This window comes from Lepidochelys kempii, chromosome 6 (assembly GCF_965140285.1).
Source record: "Lepidochelys kempii isolate rLepKem1 chromosome 6, rLepKem1.hap1, whole genome shotgun sequence".
Taxonomy (NCBI): domain Eukaryota; kingdom Metazoa; phylum Chordata; order Testudines; family Cheloniidae; genus Lepidochelys; species Lepidochelys kempii.
Genome location: NC_136385.1, coordinates 20584794 through 20606954, shown reverse-complemented (window position 1 = coordinate 20606954; position 22161 = coordinate 20584794). Strand labels below are relative to the sequence as shown.

The window sequence follows — 22161 nt, the reverse complement described above, 5'->3', positions numbered from 1 at the left end:
CTTCCCTCCAGCAAAGGGAAAATTCACAAGTTGAGAAAACAAAGATAAACTGATACTCCTTGCCTGACTGTTACTTACAATTTCTATAATATGAGAGACTGGTTCAGAATGGTTTGGAGGACATGGATTGATGTCCGGTCCCTCTTAGCCCCAAGAGAGAATGGCCACAGAAACAAAGAACTCAAAACAAAACCTCTCTGCCCCCTCACCCCATTTGAAAGTATCTTTTGTTCCCTTTGGTTCCTTTGGTCAGGTGCCAACCAGGTTACTTGAGCTTCTTAACCCCTTGCAGGTAAGGAGGAATTTTAGGCTACCCTTATGGTTATGACACAGCTAAATAAGCAAATCAAGGTACATTAGGGCAGTGGCTCTCAACCTTTCCAGACCACTCTACCCCTTTCAGATTTGTCTTGCGAACCCCCAAGTTTCACCTCACTTAAAAACAACTTACTTACAAAATCAGACATAAAAATTAAAAAGTGTCACAGCACACTAGTACTGAACAATTGCTTCCTTTCTCATTTTTACCATAGAATTATAAAATAAGTCAACTGGAATATAAACACTATACTTACATTTCAGCGTATAGTACATAGAGCAGTACAACCAAGTCATTATATGAAGTCTTAGTTTGTACAGACTTCGCTAGTGCTTTTTATGTAGCCTGTTGTAAAAGTAGACAAATATCTAGATGAGTTGATGTACCCCTTGGAAGACCTCTGCGTACCCCCAAGGGTATGTGTACCCCTGGTTGAGAACCACTGCCTTAGGGGGAAGAGGACATGGCTGAGACTCTTGGAACATAGCTTTTTTCTTCTGTGACATGCGGCTGCAGGGAGTTTGTTACATTAATGAGCACTAAGTTGTCCCTAAATTCCTCATGTATAAGCATACTATGATTCCACAGGGAGAGAGCAAAATCACCAGCCTGTTCCATAGCAATAGCTGTCCCCACATCAGTGCAGAAATTTCAAAATAGGGCTGAAGGAAGCACTCCAGGGGAGAGCTGCTGACACAGGGAAGGTTAGGGATTGCTGAGCTATCACTGTTACACAACTCCTGAAATGAGGCAGGGGGGAATGCGGTGTGAGGAGCACAGGCAGGCTCTGCACCAGCCTTCTCCCTCCCTGCCTGCGTGTGTGTGTTATGTGGAATCTCTAGAGACACTGAGGCTTAAAGGAACCCTGGGAAGGGCAGTCAGAGAACGCCACCAGCTGTGGTATTAACAAGTGACCCCCCCCACCCCAAGCAGTGGGGCCTCTGGGGTGGGGGGAGGGAAGGAGTCTGTTGGATCCCTCCCCTCGTTGCTGGTTCCCTCTCCATGTGACACCACGGTATGCACCGTGCTAGCTGCCCCCAACCAGCCAGAGAACAGAGTGGAAGAGAGTTTGCTGACCTACTAGGACATCATCTTGTGAGGTGCTGAGCATCTTCCGCTGAAATCCGGGTGGGTTGTGGGTACTCAGAAGCGGGCAGGATGCGTGTGTGTGCAAGGAAATGTGGGGCTGTAGGGGCAGGAGGGAGGATAAATGGAGGGGGAATGGGAGGGGAGAAATGGGCCCCTCCCCACGAAAGTGCCATAATAGGATAACCTGTCGTACCAGCTGCAGAGGGTCGGACGTGGCTCCTTAGAGACTCTCATTGCTACTAGGGAAGCGGAAGAATGGGTCCTGTGGCGAGAGCTCCCTCTGCCTCCCCAGTGCTCCCAGGGACACTTAGGACTGAGCGATGGCTGTGCATGTGGGAGCATGTGGTGTTCGCCCGAGGCTGCTGCACTGGGCTAGCACCAGTGAAGTCTGCCTGACAAAACAAAACCTTGGCCGGTGTTTCCTGCGTCCACTTCCATTCCTTGGCTGCAGGAGACGTGATCCTGTCTCATGGGGTTCCCCCCACTCCTCTAATTACCCAGGTAAGCCATTCCAGGGGGATTCAGTGGTCAAAAATTTGACCTTTTAATTTTTTCCCTTTTCTTTGCTTCCTGTCCTAAAGCAAGGCCTGATCCAATACACCCTTATCCCCACCCATAATCCTTCACTCATGAGAGTTGGCTTGAGAGACCACCCGTGTGAGTTTGCAGGTTCAGGCCCCTGTTGTGTAACAGTGCTGTGCACTATTTAGCACCAGCCACCCTCCAGCCCAGAGGTGGCTGCATTTCAGTGGAAGGGAGAGAAATTCCTGGATTAGGGTTGCCAACTTTCTAATTGCACAAAACCAAATACCATAGCCCCACCTCTTCCCCGAGGCCCCTCCTCCTGCTCACTACATTCCCTCTCCCTCTGTGGCTCGCTTTCCCCCATGCTCACTCACTTTCACTGGGATGGGGTAGGGGGTTGGGGTGCGCAAGGGGGTGCGGGTTCTAACTGGGGGTGCAGGCTCTGGGGTGGGGCCAGAAATGAGGGGTTCAGGTTACGGGACGGGGCTCCAGACTGGGGCAGGAGGTTGGGAGGGGGTGAGGGCTCTAGCTGGGGGTTTCAGGCTCTGGGTGGGGCCAGGGATGAGGGGTTTGGGGTGCAGGAGGGGGGCTCAGGGCTGGGACAGGGGATTGGGGCACAGGCTTACCTCTGGCAGCTCCCTGTCAGTGGCGCAGCAGGGGTCCTAAGGCAGGCTTCCTGCCAGTCCAGACTCCGTGCTGCGCCCTGGAAGCGGCCAGCAGGTCCAGCTCCTAGGTGGAGGTGCGGCAGGTGGCGGTGCGCACTGCTCTCGCCTGCAGGTGCTGCCCCCGCAGCTCCCATTGGCCACGGTTCCCAGCCAATGGGATGCAGAGCCAGTGCTCGGGATGGGGGCAGGGCGCAGAGCTGCCTGCTGCGCCTGCCAGCAACCTGCTGGCTGCTTACGGAGCACAGCGCGGAGCCAGGACAGGTAGGGACTAGCCTGCCTTAGCTCCGTAGCACCACTGATCCAGACTTCTAATGACCGGGTCAGCGGTGCTGACTGGAGCTGCCAGGGTCCCTGTTCAACTGGGTGTTCCAGTCAAAAACTGGACATCTGGTCACCCGATCCTGGATGCCTGGGGTTGGCTGTCTGGGATCCTTCTGGAAGAAATCTGCTGTAGAACAGAAGATCTATGATGATGTATAAAATTATTTATTACACGAGAAGTTGAGTTGTACCCAGTGCTGTATTCTCTCACTTCAGTATCTGCTTGGCTAATGGATTTTAATATCACACGTTAAACTGAAAAGAAAAAGTCATTAGAAGAGGAAGCAAACTCACAGCCAGCTCTTCAGCTGATGCAAGCCAGCCTCTCTCTCTGGTGAAGACAAGGGAGTTATTTCCACCAGCTGAGGATCTGGCCCCTGAAAGCCTGTGTCCCTGTGAGCCTCTCCCATGACTTTCTCTGGTGATGCCTCTGGGTTTCCTGTCTCTCCTTGTACTGTTTATTTTCTGACTGCCTGGATATTGCTCCTCAGATCTGCAGTGCCACGGGATGGCTCCCCAGCTGCAGCCTGCATGCCCCTGAGAGCACTCTGATTCCCTGCCACATGCTCCAGAGAGAATTCCTCCCCGTCCCCACAGGGCAGGTTTACAGGGACCTTACACCTGCCCTCTGGGTAAAATCCATACAATTGGCTGCTCCCTTCAGAATAAAGCACTGGGCTCAGTGTGTTGCCTGGAGTGCTATCTGCACATTTACTCCCCAGAGCTCTGTGCTGACTCCCTTACAAGCCAGCTACTGAAGGAGTAACAGCCTCCAAATTGCTAATGGCCCGGAGGAGTTGATGGCCGGAGGCAGAGTGGTATTACCTCCAGCAGACGCCTGACTCAGAGGTCACTACAGCTCTTATAAACTAGAGCTGGCCCTGACCGAATTCATGGGGTCTAACCTCCCGGCACCCAGCTTTGTGGATGTTCGGACCCGGATCAGTGCCCACTCAGAACTTTGTGACTTATCTCTCGCTCTCTGTAAGGGGGCCAATCTGCAGTGCTAAAGGCCTGGTTCTGCTCTCACATTAGGTTTACACTCCATTGAGTCCAATGAAACCATCTCTGATTTTACACTAGCGTAAATAAGAAGAGAGGCAGATCTTAACCCTGGCCGCCCCCAGACTGTGGAAGGTTGGGCTCGGATCGGCTGCGGCACCCAAACTTAGCTGAAAGGAAGCCGTCCAGCAACCGAACAGAAAAGTTCTTCCCTGCTCCCTGCTGTTGAGTCTGGAGGGCTCTGCGCTGGCATGGAAGCAGGTATCACAGCAATGAATGACCGATCTGCTACCCAGAAGGAAAACAGCACTTCGTTCCCAACAGGACAGGCTGTTTCTAACTGATCGCTGCAGCAGCTGCACCGAGAAAGCATCTTGTTTGAATCAGGACAGTCAGAGCTTTCTGTGAGAACATGAAGCCATAAAGCAAGCCCTTCCTCCTCCATCCCTGCCTGCTTTCGCTCAGTTCCAGGGTGCGTGGGAGGTTTGCGGCATAGAGGAGAAAGCCTGCAGTGCTAAGTCAAGGACGGGTGCACTGTCCCTGAAAGGCAACTGTTGTCCACTCCAGGAAATCCCCTCCCCCACCGGTGGGGAGGAACTCAGCTGAGCTGGATTTGTGTTTCATTGGCTTCTACTTAACAGAGGCAAAAGATGCAGTTCTGGACCCAGCAGCAAGGTCGTTGGTGCAACAGCATCGTTTGTTAGCAACAGAGCTCTTGCATGCATGGGATTTTGCCAGGTGATCTGCCTTTCAGCTCAATCTGGCTGCCTGTTCCATGCTTCACAGGTGAGACAGACTCCTCTGTTAATAGCCTGTCAGCTAGGGGAAAGTGTACTAAGCCGGGAGCCTGGAAACCGAGGCCATGTCTCCCCTCCAGCGGCATGGCTATGGCCGTGGGGCTGTGCTGATGTAGCACTGTAGCGTGGACACTTCCCACATAGACAGAAGGGGGTTTCCCATCAATGTAGTTAATCCACCTCTCCGAGAAGCAGTAGCTAGGTCGACAGAAGAATTCTTCTATCAATCTAGCCGTATCTATGCTGGGGGTTAGGTTGACCTAACTGGTGCTTGGGGCACAAAATTTTTCACAGACCTGAGCGATGTAGCTAGGTCAGTCTAATTTTAAAGTGTAGACCAGTCTCTGGTTCTGGTTCTGGTCTCACCTCTACCTGCTGTTTACACTTCACGCAGTATAGAGCAAGGCCTCGTTACTTTCCAGAAGGCAGCCAAATAGCATCCCTGCATTTTACAAATCAGTTACATAAGGCTGCATAAGATCTCACCAGACAAAGCTTGGAATAGAAACCAGGTCTGTAATACAGCAGATGCTGAGGCTTTTAGCGCCAAAGATCCCAGGTACCAGCCCCATCCCACGGAGTTGTGTTACAACAATTTCTGGAAATGAGGTCACTTTCCTCCTGAGGTGTCAGTTAGATTTGTCAACAGTCACAGGGTCTGGTTTTCCCAAACCTGGCAGCTTAGATGCTTTGCTGTATTCATTCTGAGACAGGAATTAGAACCAAATGGCTGGTTGAAACACAGCTTATAAAAGGAGGACTCATTGCCTGACTGGGTCCCAGTTCTGCAGAGAGTTGATACAGCACAGGGCGGCGGGGGAGCTTCTTAGCCATCTCCCTCCCTGTCCCATATTCTCCCACTGACCCCATTCCAAAGGAGGGCGAGGAAGTCCTGAGGGAAGAGAGGGATGAAAGCAGCTCTCTTAACAAACACTGACAAGTTTCAAGCCATCTGACCCTTGTTGCTGATTCAATGTGCATGTTTCCCTGACAGCGGCGGGGGCCAGAATGCTGGTTTCATAGGCTCTGCACAGACAGACACACAGCTAGGAAAGTTGGGGTGCTCCTACCAGCAGCTGCGGGCGTTATGTTCCAGCAGCCCGTGGGGTGTCCAGTGTAGTAAAACTCCATTGAACAGATGGGTGAACCTGAAGGTTCAGGTGAGATCTGGCTAAGCTCCCACCAGCGGAGCTGGGCAAACACCTTGGATCTGAAAAATGGATCTGGAAATCCAGGGGGAAAGGACTTATCCAATCATAGGCTTTTTGTATTTGCTCAGGGCCAGAGGCTCGGCTGCTCCCGCTTCCTGCCCTGGAAGCACCAACAGGCACAAAACCCATAAATTAAATTTTTTTTTTAAAGTGAAACAAGATTTTTTGAACCCTCAAGATGGTTCAATTCAAGGTTCAACCAAAGCTCGAGGGGCTCCTGCTCCTGTCTGATCCAGTCCCCCATCCGTAATGGAAAGGGTTGACACCAGTGACCCTCCAGGTAGTTTAGTGCACCGCTGTGTGAGACCCTGAGTGCTTTTCTATAATCAGCAGCAAAGCAAGGTCCTAGGGAAGGGAGCACTCTGTATTGTTCTCTAGCGACTTCTCTGGCAGACCCTAAACACAGCAATTCCACCGTGGCACACCCCAGACGTGCTGCTTCTGCCAGCTAGTTATCATAATGGGCCGTCATGTCTTGCCACGGGACATTTGAAAGGCTATTCCTCCCTCTTCACTCTCCCATCACATCTGGAGCGCAGGGGCCTGCAAGAGTTAGGGCTTGGCTACACTTGTGAGTTACAGCACAATAAAGGAGCCCCGGGTGCCCTAGCTCACTACCTGGCCACACTGGCAAGGCACATAGAGCGCTCTGACTCCGCGGCTACAGCACTGCTGGTCCCCACTTCGGCGAGTGGAATAACGTTTGCTGTGCCCTCGCTGGAGCGCTGCGGCGCCTGTGTGAACGAGGTGTTGCTTTACTGCGCTCTGATCGGCCTCCGGAAACATCCCATAATCCCCTTAAGTCAAGTGGCCACTCTTGTCATTGTTTGGAATCGGCTGTAGGAATGCAGAAATGCCCTTGAAAGCTCCGTTTCTGACAGCCCGCTGCTTATCTGCTCCGAGACAAACCAACCATTAGCGTGGAATGCTGTTTGAGAGAGAGAGAGGTGGGGGGGTCTGCTGCTGTCCGAACTTACAAGACAGAACGCTGACATGCTCTCAGCCCCCCCAAAACCCACTCTCTCTCCCCCCACATACACACAACACACTCCCTGTCACACTCCACCCCTCCACCCCATTTGAAAAGCACATTGCAGCCACTTGCATGCTGGGATAGCTGCCCATAATGCACCGCTCTCAATGCCGCTGCAAGTGCCACAAATGTGGCCATGCCAGGGCGCTTGAGCTGTCAGTGGGGACAGACTGCAGCACTTTCCCTACTGTGATCTATGAGGGCTGGTTTAACTCAAAGCGCTCTACATCTGCAAGTGTACCCATGCCCTTAGTAACAACGCATGCAACTGGAGCCATGCAGGGAAATGCTCCCTGCTCTGTCTTTGGGCTTCGCAATGTCATCACCAACAGTTACATTAACTTTCCCCAGCTGACTCCTACATTTGCTCAGCCCCAGTTAGAAAAGCAGTAGGAGCCAGGCCCATTGGGCTGCCCTTGTGTCATGGTGTGAGGGCCTGCATGCAATAGAAATGTAATGTCCAGATCACTCATGGTTGTTAAAGAAACCCTGCCTTTTTCACAACCAATGCATAAACCCTGGTGTCCTGGCTAAATTCCAAAGTGCATAAGTGCATTGAGATGAATCCCATAAGCATTCGACATGTCCTACTGCAGTGAACGGGCCTTGCCTGCTCACCCAGTTCTCAGTACTCACATGCCCCACTGCTGTTAATCTACTGACTCGGGAGAAAAATAGCAGCACAGATGTTTGGGCTCCCCACTCCCCGGGTTTCAGACCCTGGGCTCCCGCCCACGTGGGACACCTGCACTGCTATTTTTAGCTGTCTAGCACAAGCCCCACGAGCCCATGACCTGGGTCTGACACTCGCGGCCATGGGTTTTTTACTGCAGCAATGATGTACCCTAAGGGACTTGTCCAGGGTCACACATGGAGTCTGTGGCAGGAACTGAACCAGCTCTTTTGTGTCCCATTGCCAAGCCTTGACCACAAAGCTATCCTTGCAGGGATTCAGGGCGAGCATGCAGCGGACTGGCCAATGGGACAGCGAAGCCCAGTAGCTTTTAAATGAACTGGTGCTTCGAAAGGAATCAGTCTCCTCCCCACGCTCCAGCAGACCAGCTATTCCCCAGGGATTGCACGCAATCCCCCTGCTCACTGCAGGGCTCACACTCAGCACCCTCGCTCTGACGTTCTCGAGACAGAGACGCCTCCTTCCCCCTGCTTTCCTGCCCTCTCTCCTCCAAGGAGCGCCTCTAATGAGGGCTCTAGGGTTCACACTGTCACTGAAATACTATCACATCTCTCCCTATTCCAGTTCTTTTGATGGTGTGACACAACCCCGCTGGGCACGCCGAAAAGACAGAATTAGGCTGAGAACATGGCAACAGTCTGAACTGAAGTGGGCATTAAAAATTCATCTCAGCAGCAGGCTGCATTTGGAGGGACACCAAGAGGAATTGCGTAGTGCCGGTCCCAGCAGTACCGTGGTGGTGGAGTAGGGACAGTGGGTTCAGTGAGGAGCATAATGGATGCAAATCTTCACCTCACCTTCAAGCTGATTTTGAACCTGTCTGGAAGGGCAGGAAGTATTGACATTAACTTCCTCCTCCCCTCCTGCTGTTCTGTATTTCTTCATTCGGGACACATTAAGAGCACAGGAACACCAAGAAAGCTGCTTTCATACCAAGAAAGCTCACCCAGAGAGAGGCAGGATGAGAACAGGGGTATGGAAATTGGGAAGAACTGGAGAATGCATGAGACCCATAGCTGTGTTGAGTAAAAAGTCAGAGGTGAATGGAGGAAACTTTCCTCTCAACCCCAAGATACCCAGCCCAATTCTACAAAGCCAACAGTTTCCTAGCATCAGCTGGAAGTGCACAAAGAGGCTGAGTTATAGTAGCACTGTCTAACATGCAGAGTTAACGATGCCCTCCCTCATTATAATTGTTTTTAACGGAGCTGTTGGGTCCCAAATGTACTGGGGCTGGCATTGTCAGGAAAGACACTTTCTAACACACTGATGGACTACGTGTGAAATGATATGTTTACTTCAAGTGCACTTCAAGTTCAGCCACTAGAAGTCTCTGTTCACTTTATAGAGTTCCAAACAAGGAACGGCCCCTGGTAAACAAGAGAGACAGAGCTGTAACTCGAGTTGAGTGGAAGCCTGTTTGAGTCTCAGTACTGCCAACCTCAAACATTCAAAAATCATGGTCAGGCCCACCCAAAATAAATAATGAGACTGGCTGAAAACTAATAGTTTTTCTTTGCCCTCTGGTTTCTAAGCTTTAAGGTGCAACTCTAGCCACGTTTTCAGTTTTTTTCTCTGCAACTATGAGTGGAAGAAATTTACTTAAAAAAAAAAAAAGCAGAGATTCTAAGGTAGTTACAAGACTCTGGAAGCTGGGGCTTTAAGAAAAATATCAAACATCATCAGATTCATGATAAAATCACAACAGTGGGCAACACTTATATTTGCAGCTGTTTTCTAACTAAACACATCAAAGACTGTGATTCCATGTAGCACAGCAGCGTGGCTATTGACCATAACCAAACACATCCCCCTTCTACTGCAAGCACCCATAGCTCTTGTTGACTTCAGTGGAAGCAGAGAGCTTATCATTTTTTGGGCTTACCATTCATACCTACATGACAAAACAGGCCTCATCACATCTGCTTTCCTTCCACCTTCCTAGCTGTGCTTGAAAGGAACATGGACTGAAAGTGAGACTGAGAAATACGTTCAGGGGGATTTCTCTGCTTTGGTTCAGGTTTAGCCGTCTTAGAAACTTGAACCCACATACAAAACTTTGGGGTTTTTAAAAGCTGATTTTCAGGCTTTTCCTCCTCCCTGTGGGCTTGTTAAGATTTTATTGTTAAGGGAACATGCAGCTGCCTATTCTCTATGGAGAGGGCTTTAAAATTGCCCAGCTGGGCCAACTGAATGTCCTACCCCCTCTAACTTAGCCATGATGGAGGGTACAGAACAAACTGAACAGTATCTACCAAACCTGCTGGCATCTAGCCCTGCCCCTTTTATGCACATGGAACTCTCTCATGGCCTGCTTAGTAACAACACTATTTGTCACAGTGCGCAGTCCAAGGGTGTTAATTACCTGAATAATGTAACACTACTTTTGTGTCAAGAACACTTAAGCAGTAAACACAGCAACTGGAATCCAGCCCCACCAGCCATCCAGCAAGGCAAAACCAGCCTCGGCTCTTTCTTCAGATTGTACTTTTCATTGCCATCTTCAGTTTGGGTTTAAAAAGAGTTAAAGTCAAAGTTCCCCCAAGCCAGTGGCTCATCTCATGGATGCAGATCAGGTACGTCAGTTTCATAGCCAATGGTACAAAAGGGAGGGACATGGCCAGCATCACATCTGACTGCCCTAACCTGATGGATCAGGTACGCCTTTTGCAGCTGGGTGAATTGGAGGTGGCCTTTCAACGTGAGATCAAGTGAGACTCGAAGCCATGACTATCAGGATTGTAACGGAGCGTCTTACCCACTCAGCCACCAGACTTTTTAAAAAGAGAGGCCTTGCGTTTTGTGGACACACAGACTTCTCCCATGTGCAGGAGGGCTGGGGATTTCATGTAGCGAATGTAAGAACGGCCATACTGGGTCAGACCAAAGGTCCATCTAGCCCAGTATCCTGTCTTCCCACAGTGGCCAATGCCTGGTGCCCCAGAGGGAATGAACAGAACAGGTAGTCATCGAGTGATCCATCCCCTGTCGCCCCTTCCCAGCTTCTCGCAAAACCGAGGCTAGGGACACCATCTCTGGGAGCACTGGCTTGCTGGCTTATGTCAAGCACACATACCTTTGAAATTCTGGGCCTGATTATTACATGTGAAATCTTTTAATTTCATAATTGGATTTATAATTGTGAAAACCATAATTACATCTCTTGGTGGTAGGACTTAGTCTATAGCTTCAAGCTTTACCAACAGTAAGGCATCATCATTATTAGACTACAACACTCACACCATTGTGTTTTATTGCATAATGGAATTGTTCCTGTCACCCAGTGCCAGCCAGCATGGATAGAGGCTTTATTATTATTTACCATTATCTTGCCATAGTGTCTAGAGACCTCAGCTGCATCAGGAGAAAAAAAAACAAAAACAATGTAATGTGTCCTTAAAAATCAGTTTTATCTAGTCTGAGACCACAAACACTAAAATGCCTTAATTGTACAGTTATTGCAGGATATCACTTCAGGGCAGAGTTAAGGTGGTTCGAGTGCCTGAACTGTGCCTGTAATGTTTGATTTTGGGAAAATTATAACTACCTTATGATATTTTTTTTTAACCCAGAGGTTACTGATCCGTATTCTTAACCTTAACGCCATCTGAATGCAGTTTTTTTGGTCTGCAAATAGGAAATGACAGTCGCTGCTCCAAAGAGCTTACAATGTAAAAGCCAAGATATCAGAGGTGGAGGAAACCAGTAAGGGGAGGGATCGACCCAGGGTAACAAAAATAGGCTGTTTTAGCACAGACTGATTCATAGCTTCTCAGTAGCTCTAATCTCAGCTCATCACCTGCCTAGCCTCTGCCCTACTGACATTATTGGTCTTGAGATGGGGAAACATGGTGACATACTGATAACTTTTAAACTCAGAATGGACCATTACGATCATCGAGTTTGACTTCATGTATAACCTAGGCCATAGAATCTCACCCAGTGAGTCCTGCATCAGTCCCATTAACTTGGGTAGAACTAGAGCAGAGGGTAGTTTTTAGAAAGCCAACCAGTCTTGATGTAAAGACTTCGGATTTAAAGACTCTCCTCCTAACATGGTTTCCCCAGAGGGGTAGAAAGAGTTTTGATGTGTGTGGTGCTTTATAGACCAGAAAGACTAAGGGTTTGTCTATGCTGTCAGGTAATGTGCTCTGCGGAGGTGTGATTTCTAAACCACATTAACATGCTGCACGTTAACTGGGCCATGGAGACCCTGCTGATTTGCACTAAAGGTTCCCTCATGTGCAGAAGTCACACCCCTCTAAAGCACATTACCCTACTATGTAGATAAGCCCCAATTCAAACTCATTTCATATGGCGGGCCTGACCTGATACCTGCCACTTAGCATGGGCCACATTCAGCAAAAGCTATTCAAATAGAAATAGCTAAAGATAAACCATGGTGGTGATTACTTACATTCACCCTCTGACAGATTTTAAATGTCCTTTTCTTCGACTTGCCAGGTTGGGATATCTATTCTCCAGTTGGCAGGTAAGCGCTTTTCCGTGCCATTTTCCCCTCACTGAGCCTTGTACCACCTTCTGCCCGACTTAATCCTCTCCAGAGCCTCTTCAATGTAACCATGTGGTTCTACACTTGTATGCAAGCTTTCGCTGCTCCAAAGTCCGGACAACAGGGGTGTGATTTGTAGGACACACCATGTGGATCTACTGGCGTGCACTAAATGTCCTTAGTGCGCATTGATGTAGTCCTGTTTTTAGTCCAGGACCACATCCATGCACACTAGCAGGGTCTACATGGTGGAGTTAGAACACAACACATTTGTGCACCCTACAAATCACACCCCCTGTAGTGCAGACTCTGGGGTCATGAAACAATCCCAAAGATTCATGGGAAGTCCGTGGGCCAGGTGAAACTGTTCTGTGGGCCACACGTTTGATGCTCCTGCCCTAAGCATTACAGGTGTTACATATAAACGAGATATAGCTGACTATATGTGAGTATAGGTAGACCGTTAATATAAAGAGTACCATCTGCAGGCGCATAAGAATACATGAAGTTGTTCATAAGTTTGTAAAACCCATAAAGTTGTTATTGTGCAGTGCAAATGACTTCCAGATTACACAGCTGGTCACTACGGACCCTCTGGAGTTTCCAGTGAGAAATGGCAAGTGATCTTTAAGAGGAGAGACACTGATCTTGTGCCGCTGTGGAGTGTAATCTACTCACTACAAATAGCTAAACTGAATGCAGTCCTCATGGCTGAAATTTTGCACACACAAACACTGTGAAAATGCTGGTTCCCACAGTAACCATAATACTCTGCTTTTGCCGTAGATAACACAACGCTAAAGGAGCATCGGTCTCTTACTGATCATTACTCAACACAATAGGGTGACTGTCACTCTGCAAATAAATGATGCTGTTTCCGGACTGTGGAAATAAACAAACACGTTGCAGGCTGCGCTGTTTTCGCCTCCCTTGAGCTTCTGGATAGATTTCTCAGGCACTAAGTATGCCCAGGGCTGCCAGAGAGACAGGCGGGGTCACAGCTGGTGACCAGGGATATCCATCAGGGTGGTGTGAGCTGACAACACTGATGCGACATGGCACTGGATGCCAAAAAAGTGCCATGGCAGACCCTGCCACTGGGGTGAGGGGAGATCACCTCACACACAGTGCAGTCCAGTGGATAAGGCTTCCACGGCGATTATTGTCACAGAAAGGGACAAGTGGCCAAAGGCTCGTTAATGACCCTGCCTTCCCCTCCCACAAGGGCAAAGAGAAAGGTGACCAATGACATGTTGATGGCACACTGATTGTGTGGAACAGAGGATGAATGGGGCCAGAGGCAGGCTCTGGGTGACAAACCACCACACTGCCTGCTGTGATCAGGGGAAGGGCGGAACCACAGAGGCTACATGTCTCCAGTATCATATGAGAGGAGTGTTAGGATACGTCTACACAGTAAAAAAAACAAATCCCACAGCAGTGAGTCTCAGCACCTGGATCAACTGAGTCAGGCTCACAGGGCTTGTACGCTGGGGCTAAAAGTAGCAGTGTAGACATTCCTGCTCGGGCTGGAGCCTAAGATCTGAGACCTGGCAAGAGGGGTGGGTCCTCAGGGTATGTCTATACTGTGATAAAAGCAGCATGGCATGGCCGCAGCTAGCCCAGGTCAGCTGACTCAGGCTCACGGGGCTCAGGCTCAGAGAGCTATAAAGCTGCAGTGTAAATGTTCAGCCTCAGCCTGCAGCCCAGCGTCTGAGACTCCGTGTGTTTTTAAATCTCAGTGTAGACGTATGCTCAGAGCCCTGGCTCCAGCCTAAGCAGGAACGTCTACACTGCTACTTTAGCCCCGTAGCGCGAGCCCTGCAAGCCTGAGTTAGTTGACCTGGCCAGTGAGACTCACAGCCACAGGGCTGGTTTTGCAGTGTAGATGCACCCTTAAGGCCTGAACATTCCTGTCTGAGTTCTACCATTTAGAGCTCTGTGATCAGGTGGTAATAAATCGCCTTTGTTTGCATGTCTCCCCGCTCTGCACCCTTCCAGTTCCCACAGTCAGTCCGGGAAGCTGAGATCCTGCACACCATGATGCCTACCACCGGACATCTGCCTCTTGTAAAATCCTCCCTGTTGCTTCATTTAGCTGATGTACAGCATGCTCCACTGATTGTCCTGTAGCATCACAGGGCACTGCTGGGCTCCGACCCCCTAAGCATGGGTAGACTCTGGGGTATATCTACACTGCAATTACAAGCCCATGGCTGGCCTGTGCCAGCTGACTTGGGCTACGCGGTATACATGTTCCAGCTCAGGCTGCAGCCTGGGCTCTGGGAACTCCCACCTCCAGCCTGAGCTCAAACGCCTACGCTGCAATTAAACAGCCCTTGAGCCGGAGCCCTGCGAGCCCGAGTCAGCGGCACGGACACACCCCTGCACACAGACAGAGAACACATGGATTTCGATGGGGCTCTGTGGTATTGCCAGCCCCAAGCATTCAAAACTCATGAGGGTTTTGATCATTACAAATAATTGATCATTACAAATAATTGATTTGAGGTTCTTGTTCTTTGTCCAGATTCTGAGCCTTTAGGATGCTCTAGACTCACATTTTCCAGCTTTTCTCTGCAACTGTGAGGGCAAGAAACTTCCTGTTTCCTTTAAACGAAAGCTCAGGTTCTCCTCTAACCACATGAATCCGGGAACTGGAGCTCAAAGGAAAACACCAGACATTGAGAGACTTATCTTGAGTTGAGAACACTGGGTCTGCTTCTGCAAAGCCTATTGCAACATTTGGGTCTTAGCTGCTGCCTGCCACCAAATGGCCCTATGCTTCCCCATGGGTTATGAGCAACTCCCACTGAGGTCAATGGGAGATCCGGGCATTCTCTGGGGGAAAGATGGGCTCTCAAAATGGCTCCACTACATCAGTGGTGGAGTGATCCCTGTATAAATATCTACAGTTGCTACAGTTTTGGGGGATCTATGAATTGAAAGATGCTACATAAATATTAGTTAATTTTTTTCAAGTGACTACAGAACACTACAGGAAAGAGACTAATGTGTCTTCATTACTTGTCTCAGGCCAGTATGCGTCTATAAATAGTGTTAGTGAATTGTAAATAGAGTCAATAAATAATAACTACAGAGCATAAATTCAGAGAGTCTGATCTTAAAAGGGCACTGCCAAAATATTTTAAAGACAATATTTTATACTTGCTGGAATATTTTACATAGATATCTTTGGAAGCCAGAATTTACTACCTACTAAGATGATTTTTCCCTTCTTCTTTTGTTCATTGAATTTCCAGATAAACAATTTGGTGAGGCCAGAGCTAGAGTTGTAAATATGCGGCAGTTAGTTCCAAACAACATTATATTTATGCCACTGTAGTTAAAAAAACCTCCCAAACCACCAGATGTTTGAGAGCTTGGAAATCTGGAGATAAGGTTCCACAAAGACAACCTTAACTCTGACTCTGTAATTTAGGGTTGCCAACCCTTCAGGATTGTTCTGGAGTCTCCAGGAATTAAAAACTAATCTTTAATTAAAGATTATGTGATGTGATGAAACTTCCAGGAATATGCCCACTCAAAATTGGCAACCCTACTGTAACCCTGCCCCTGCCCACCGAATGTGGATACTGGTACATTGTAAATGAAGCTGGTGAGTAAGTGTTTGTGAAAACAAAATGTCAGCAAAAACAATAATTTGTGACTATGTTTGCATTCCTCCCTTCCCTCCCTACTGGTTCTGAGCCTCTCCAGCCCAGGCTGTGAGGGGGTTTGTTTTATAGGCCTGATCCAAAGCTCATTGACAGGAGCGGACAGGTTCCCGGTGAGCTTATATCTGGCTTAAAGGAGACAGGTTGGGGTGTTTTGCCATGAGCGGGACAAACTTCCACCTCTTGGAATCAGTTCATATCTTTAAGCTAGTTGCAATGATAAGAAGACTTCTTTTTTAAGCCAAAGCTTAGCGGGGCATGAGCGTCTACAGGGTCAGTCATCAACATATGGCAGGACTAGACAGGACATTCAGGGTGTCCAACTTGGATGGCTAATAACTCCAGAATTAACCATGCAACTTGCCTTAAGTGCTCAAACTCTCCTCACTGAGGACAACTGAATAAGGCAAAGCTGGGGTGTCTAGGCCAGAGACAAAAGCATCACATACCTTTTCCAAAAATGAACAAACTCTCTCCAACTTCACTGCCTCCAAGATGCCCGGCCCAACTAACCTCAAACTTTGCAACAGAAAGCAGCAAAACACAACTCCCAACCAAAGACACAGAGCTGGAGAAGAATAATGAGACATGTTGGGTATTACGGACTTCTTTTATTGAGGGACTTCGAGGATATGGTCAAAAATCAGGTTTATAATGGAAAGCTCTTTGCCACCTTAACAAGTGGCTTTGCAATGTGGGGCTCAAATTCTCAGAGCAATGGGGTAGGAAGCTGTTCAGTTGTAGGGCCCTAATCCTGCAATAGCTGGAAACCTGCAAATGACTCCATGTGGGTGGCGTCCTGCACCCGTATGGAGCCCCACTGACTTCATCGGCAGGGCCACAGGGGTTCACTTGCATGGAAACCTTTGGGGGATCAGGGCCTTGGTGACTGGTTCAAATCCAGCCCAGAATGGCAGTGATCAGTCATTAACTTCTGACCATTGTCCTATGTAGCCTTTGTTGTATGAATTAGTGATTTCAGTTTGGTCTCTGCTGGGCAGGACTCCATGGCACAAAAGTCACCATCTCAACTGGTATTAAATGGCACCCTTGTAGGCTGCCTCAGCAGAGAGGCCAGGAATTGAATGATCCTGGGGACTGCAGGGTGTGTCTCCAGGTAAAAGCCAAGGCATGTTGGGATGGGACTGGGGGAGAAGCAAGCAAGCACGGCTGTCCCTGCTCCATGGCAGAACAAGACTGGAGTGTCTCAAGCTGGCCACCTAGCAGCATTTACCAGAAATGGATTTATTTAAAAATTGCCCCCTCAAAAAATTAAAAGGAACAAGAGACTTTATGGGCAAGATTATCAGGAACTCACCACCATAGTAAAAGGATAGTAGTGTGGTTGGGGCCCTGGCCTAAGACTTGGAAGACCTGGGTTCAATTCCCTGCTCTGATACAGATTTTTCTGTGACCTGGGGCAAGTCACTTAGTCTCTCTGTGCCTCAGTTTCCCATCTGTACAATAGCCCCTTGTTAGCTCACAGAGGTGATTTAAAAGACTGTGAAGTGCTTTGAGATGTACTGATGAAAAGAGGTATATAAGAGCTAGGTATCTCTATTAATTGGCGCCAGATTTTGCAAAGAGCTCAGCAGGGACGGTCTGGTCCCAGTTGTGGGTGCTGAGCACTTGCAAATCTAGCATTGTGTTTTCCTTATCTCATGGCTAATTAAAAGGAAACTGTGCAGCAGCAAGGAGATTTAGGAAGGGGAAGATTTGAAAACCATACAGTAGGATCCAAGCTGTCCCTGTGGGATGTCATTTTATTTTGTCATTTGTTGAAACAGTCTGAATCTTTTGGCCCTGGCTCCTGCGCATGGAGTTAAATTGGGATGTCGACATATATAAATTGATACATATCAAGGCAGAGGGATCTGAGCAGAAGGGCATGATTGCCCTGGAGCAAGTGCAAATGTGAAACATGCCTGCATGTTCCTTTGAGCTGCTCAGAGAGACTTGCCTCCTACATGACACACACACAGCCTGTCGGGATCACTGGCTGGAGGAACGTCCCATTTACAGAAACTACAAGCAACTTCTAGCCCAGTTTCCTCAAGCTTTTAATTGTCTTCATGTTTTCCATATCTAGCCTCCCAGGGGCTTCCCCCTTCCTGGCCACACTCAAATTAGCTTGTCCAGAAACCAGGCACAAACACCACACAATGCTGCTGGAAGCGGACAGCCATTTCCAAGAGGATGGAGGTGGACAGGACAAGCAAGAGCAAGCCACATGCAACAGGAGGAGGAATAGAATGGATGGTGGTTGGCACCAATGTTTAGCCTTTACTCTCTGAGCTACTAGGCAGCTGCCCCATCATCATCTATCACTGATGATCCACAGAGTGCCCCAGGCCAGTGGATTTAGGCGGGAGGGTGGCCTTCTGAGTACAAAACTGGGAAACGCGTTAGATTTGCTAGAAATAAATAAGCCACTAGTAATAAAACACAAACCAACCCCTCCATACCTCGACAACAGTTAGGTAGTTGGTGTGCTGAGACAATTGTCTAACATGCTTAGCTGTATTATCTCATTGTCTCCTCGTGCTTCCCCACCTGTCGTCTCTGGTCTTACACTTCTGTTGTAAGCTCCTTGGGTCATGGACCCTTTTTTTTTTTTTGTTCTGTTTGTACTGCGCCCAGCATAATGAGGTCCTGGTTAAGGACTGGAACGCTGGGGTAACGCACACAAATATAGCAACAACAAATCGCACATACAAAAATCTTATAGAAACTAAAACTTCATATATGATCAAATAATGACTCTCTCTTCCTCCCTATTCTCCATCTTCAATGCCTCTTTTTTTCAAGTCTTTTCCACATTCTGGATTTTCCCCACCACGTTTCTCTATCCTTTGGCATCATTTGTTCGTGTTTCAGTTTGGCTTTTCCCCTCTCAAATGCCTGGACATAGCAAAACACTTAGGTAGGTGGTTAACTTTAAGCATGTGAGCAAATCCACTGACTTTCAACAGGAAGACTCATATGCTTCAGGCTAAGCACATGCTGGGTCCCAACCTAATCACCCCTCTTAGTTTTCTTTTCTGATCTGACCTGTCTCCCACTGTCTCCATTTCCCTTTAATATTCTTCCTTTCACTCGCCTTCCTCCCCACCGTTAGCCATCTCCCCCTCCATTCTGAACATAGAAATACAACCAGCAGTGAGCAGAGGGATGACCAAAATCAGACCAGCCAACGCTATGGGTTTGCCCCACAGACTATACGCTTATAGACTTCCCCAAAGGAGGTCTGCACCCGATTCACTGCCCTGCCCTATTCCCTTGCCTGCCTCCTGGAAAGGGCAGCAAATCAGAGCAGCTGCATGTGCTGAGGAGCAGGTCAGTCTCCCAATATTTGGAGGTGGGAGTGCTCCTGTCGCAATCAGTTTTCCCTGGGTACTCCAAGCCAGCTGGAGAGCACGGGCAGGCTCCTAGGGGTGGGATACAAGGTCTTGTTCAGTAATAAGGGCTATGAAGTACATGAAACAGAGACAAAATCTGAGGCCATGGTCTCTTCCTCAAAGCATTTTCCCACAGGCTACAGCACATTTGGTGGAAGTCTGTCCCTCCTCCCCTTGCCTGCCTTTGTGATGCAGTGAAACAGGCAGCCTGATTCAGCCGGAGTGGAATGTCCTGCAAAATCCAGGATGCTTGAGTTGTCCAGACAAGGCTCTCTCCTGCTTTACAGGCATGAGTTAGTACAGTACCCCTGGGAGCTGGGTCTGTATCACTATCCCTGCTGTAGTGAGTTACAGGGAGGATATGTGCCTTGCCTAAGGCTAGAGAGTAAGTCATTAGCAGAGCTGGGAATGGCACTCAGGAGTCCAGACTCCCCCCTCTATTGCCTTCGCCAGGAGACAGCACCTCCCAGGTCCTCTGCATACTGCTCACAGATCCGCTTCCCAAGAGTAGAAGAGCATGCCTGCAGCTCATTGACTAGGGAAGCGATTGAAACAAAACTCTCTTTACAGTCCTTTCCATCTCATAGAACAGACTTAATTGCTCCCATTACAGTTAGTAAATTGACAGATGGTATCACAAACAACTTCCAAGGAAGAAGCTTCTGAATTATAACTGGGTCTGCCCGGAGCTTCCCATGCCCCAGTGGAGGTTTCTTTCGGGATTAACCCATTACTCACCACTGATGCAGCTGGGGAGAAATGGAAGGGCTAGTGCTATGGATTGGGGAGGATAATATTCCACTGGGTTCCAGCCAGCAGCTCACAGCAGACATACCCAGTGCATTGCATGGTGCTGCATCTACCTCCCAGCTCACTGTGGTATATTGGGGGCCTTATCCAAGCGAAATCAATGGGAGTCTTTCCATTGACTTCAGTGGGCACTGGCTCAGGTGCTGAGTCAGCTACGAAGCAGGGAATGGAACAGAACAAGCCACTTGGACTGAGGAGTAGTGCCCGGCCATCCACTCACCTCACACAATTCTGCTGACACTGCCTTTGCAGCCACGGGGCCAAATTCTTTGCTGGCAGAAGCCGGTGTGATGCCACTGACTCGAATGGTGTTTTGCCCGCTAATGCCAAGGCTGAATATGGCCCATGGATGTAGCTGGGCTGCATCCCTACAGCCTGAATCCGCACTCACACTGCATGAGCGCCCCAAGGTGCGAGTGGCCTGGCAAGAACACACACCCAGAAAAATGCTCATTGGGGGGCACCCGGCAATAGCCGCTCATCTTCCTGCAGCTGCTCAGCATTCCAGAACTGGACCTGAAATCCGCAGGCATAGACACACCTTCAAACGCCCGCTGGAGATGGCAAGAGCTGGATTGGTCAGCTCAGCCCAGGAGCATCCGCAGCACGTGACCCTGTCTGCATGGGAAGAGTTCTTGCCTTCAGCAGGCTTTTGAATTAAGGCCCTCGAAAGATTTCCTCCCTCTGCTGTCAGTTAACAGCCATTTTACCACATTGAGCTGACAGGGAATCACAGGTAATGCCCATCCCTCATTCCTGTTAGGGGATCTTGGCCCTCTCAGCCAACAATGCAGGGTTGTTTCCTAAAGATGACAGCTATTGTTTAGATTATGGTAACATTTAGAGGCCCAGCTGAGATCAAAGCCCCACTGTGCTGGGCACTGCAAACACACATAGTAAGAGAGAGTCCCTACCCTGATGAGTGTATAGTCTAAACAGACAGGACAGACAAAGGAAGCACTATTAACCCCATGCTACATATAGGGAACTAGGTACAGGGATTAAGCCACTTACCCAGCGTCACACCAGAAGTCTATGGAAGAATCAGGAACCGAACACAGATTTTCTTTGTTCCAGGTCAGCGCCTCAAGCCACAGGACCATCCTTCATCTCCCAACAGTGATAACACACTTTTCTTATGAACACAGTCTCATGCCTCATAAACAAGTGTGACACGAATCATCAATTGTCTACAACAGCCCAAGATAGCCCTGAAGTAAGCAGACGCACCTCACGCTTGGACGGACAGACTCCACATCTGAGGAAGGGGCTGGAAAACACCAGTACAAGTGCCCCGGGAACTGACCAATGCCTAGTGCTTGCCTGTATCTAAATAGGAAGGAAGGAAGCCCATGCTAGAGGAATCATGCAATGTGCGCCCAGCATTTGCTAGATAAAAGCGATCCCCAGAACAAACCGATCATACTCTAAGTTCACAGAGAAGTGCAATCTAGCTTTGGACAGCTGCCGTTCAGGGGCACTCACCCAGCCCTAGAAGCAGCCAAGCTACAGCAGAAATGAATGTTGATTTGTCACAAGCAAGCAGGAGTCCTGGAAGCTGTGACTGTCAATTTCAGCATCAGAGTCTGCATTTGCAAGCGCCGTGATATTTCTGCCTCTGCTTGTTTGGGTGGTGGAACTGTACGTGGTGGAGAGATGGCTGGGACAGCATCAGAGGCTGTATAATTTATTAAAGGAACAGGAGCCTTGGGGATTGTTCCCTTGAGTCAAGCAAACCCAGTCCACAGATTGCACACCCCGCCCCCCCGCCGCATCCCTAGTTTCAGCACCTATGGTTTTTGATGTCATGGAGACATGACCTCCAGGGTTGTTCATGTTTGGAGGGACATGGAAACATACATGCGATGAGTTAGTTGTGCCCAAGGATACGCTGCAAAATGTGGGGTGACCCTTGAACAGACGGTATTTGGGGTCTCCTATATTGTATAACTTGCTACTAACCCATTTCTGCTCTAGCAGAGGAGATGCAGAATGTCCCACATGGTGCAAACTTGCCCCTACTGGCAAATTTTGAAATAAAGAGTCTTACAGTGCACTACCAGTGAAGGTCACCAGTGCAGACCTGCAACCTCCTTCCCAGCTGGAT

The 22161-nt window shown here is 48.9% G+C and overlaps 1 protein-coding gene across 3 annotated transcripts in view; it reads right to left on the bottom strand.

The window, feature by feature from the left end:
• The window catches only part of SYT12 (synaptotagmin 12), a 56773-nt gene that overhangs the window by 13344 nt on the left and 21268 nt on the right, over positions 1-22161 (bottom strand). The gene's annotated exons all lie outside the window — the stretch shown is intronic.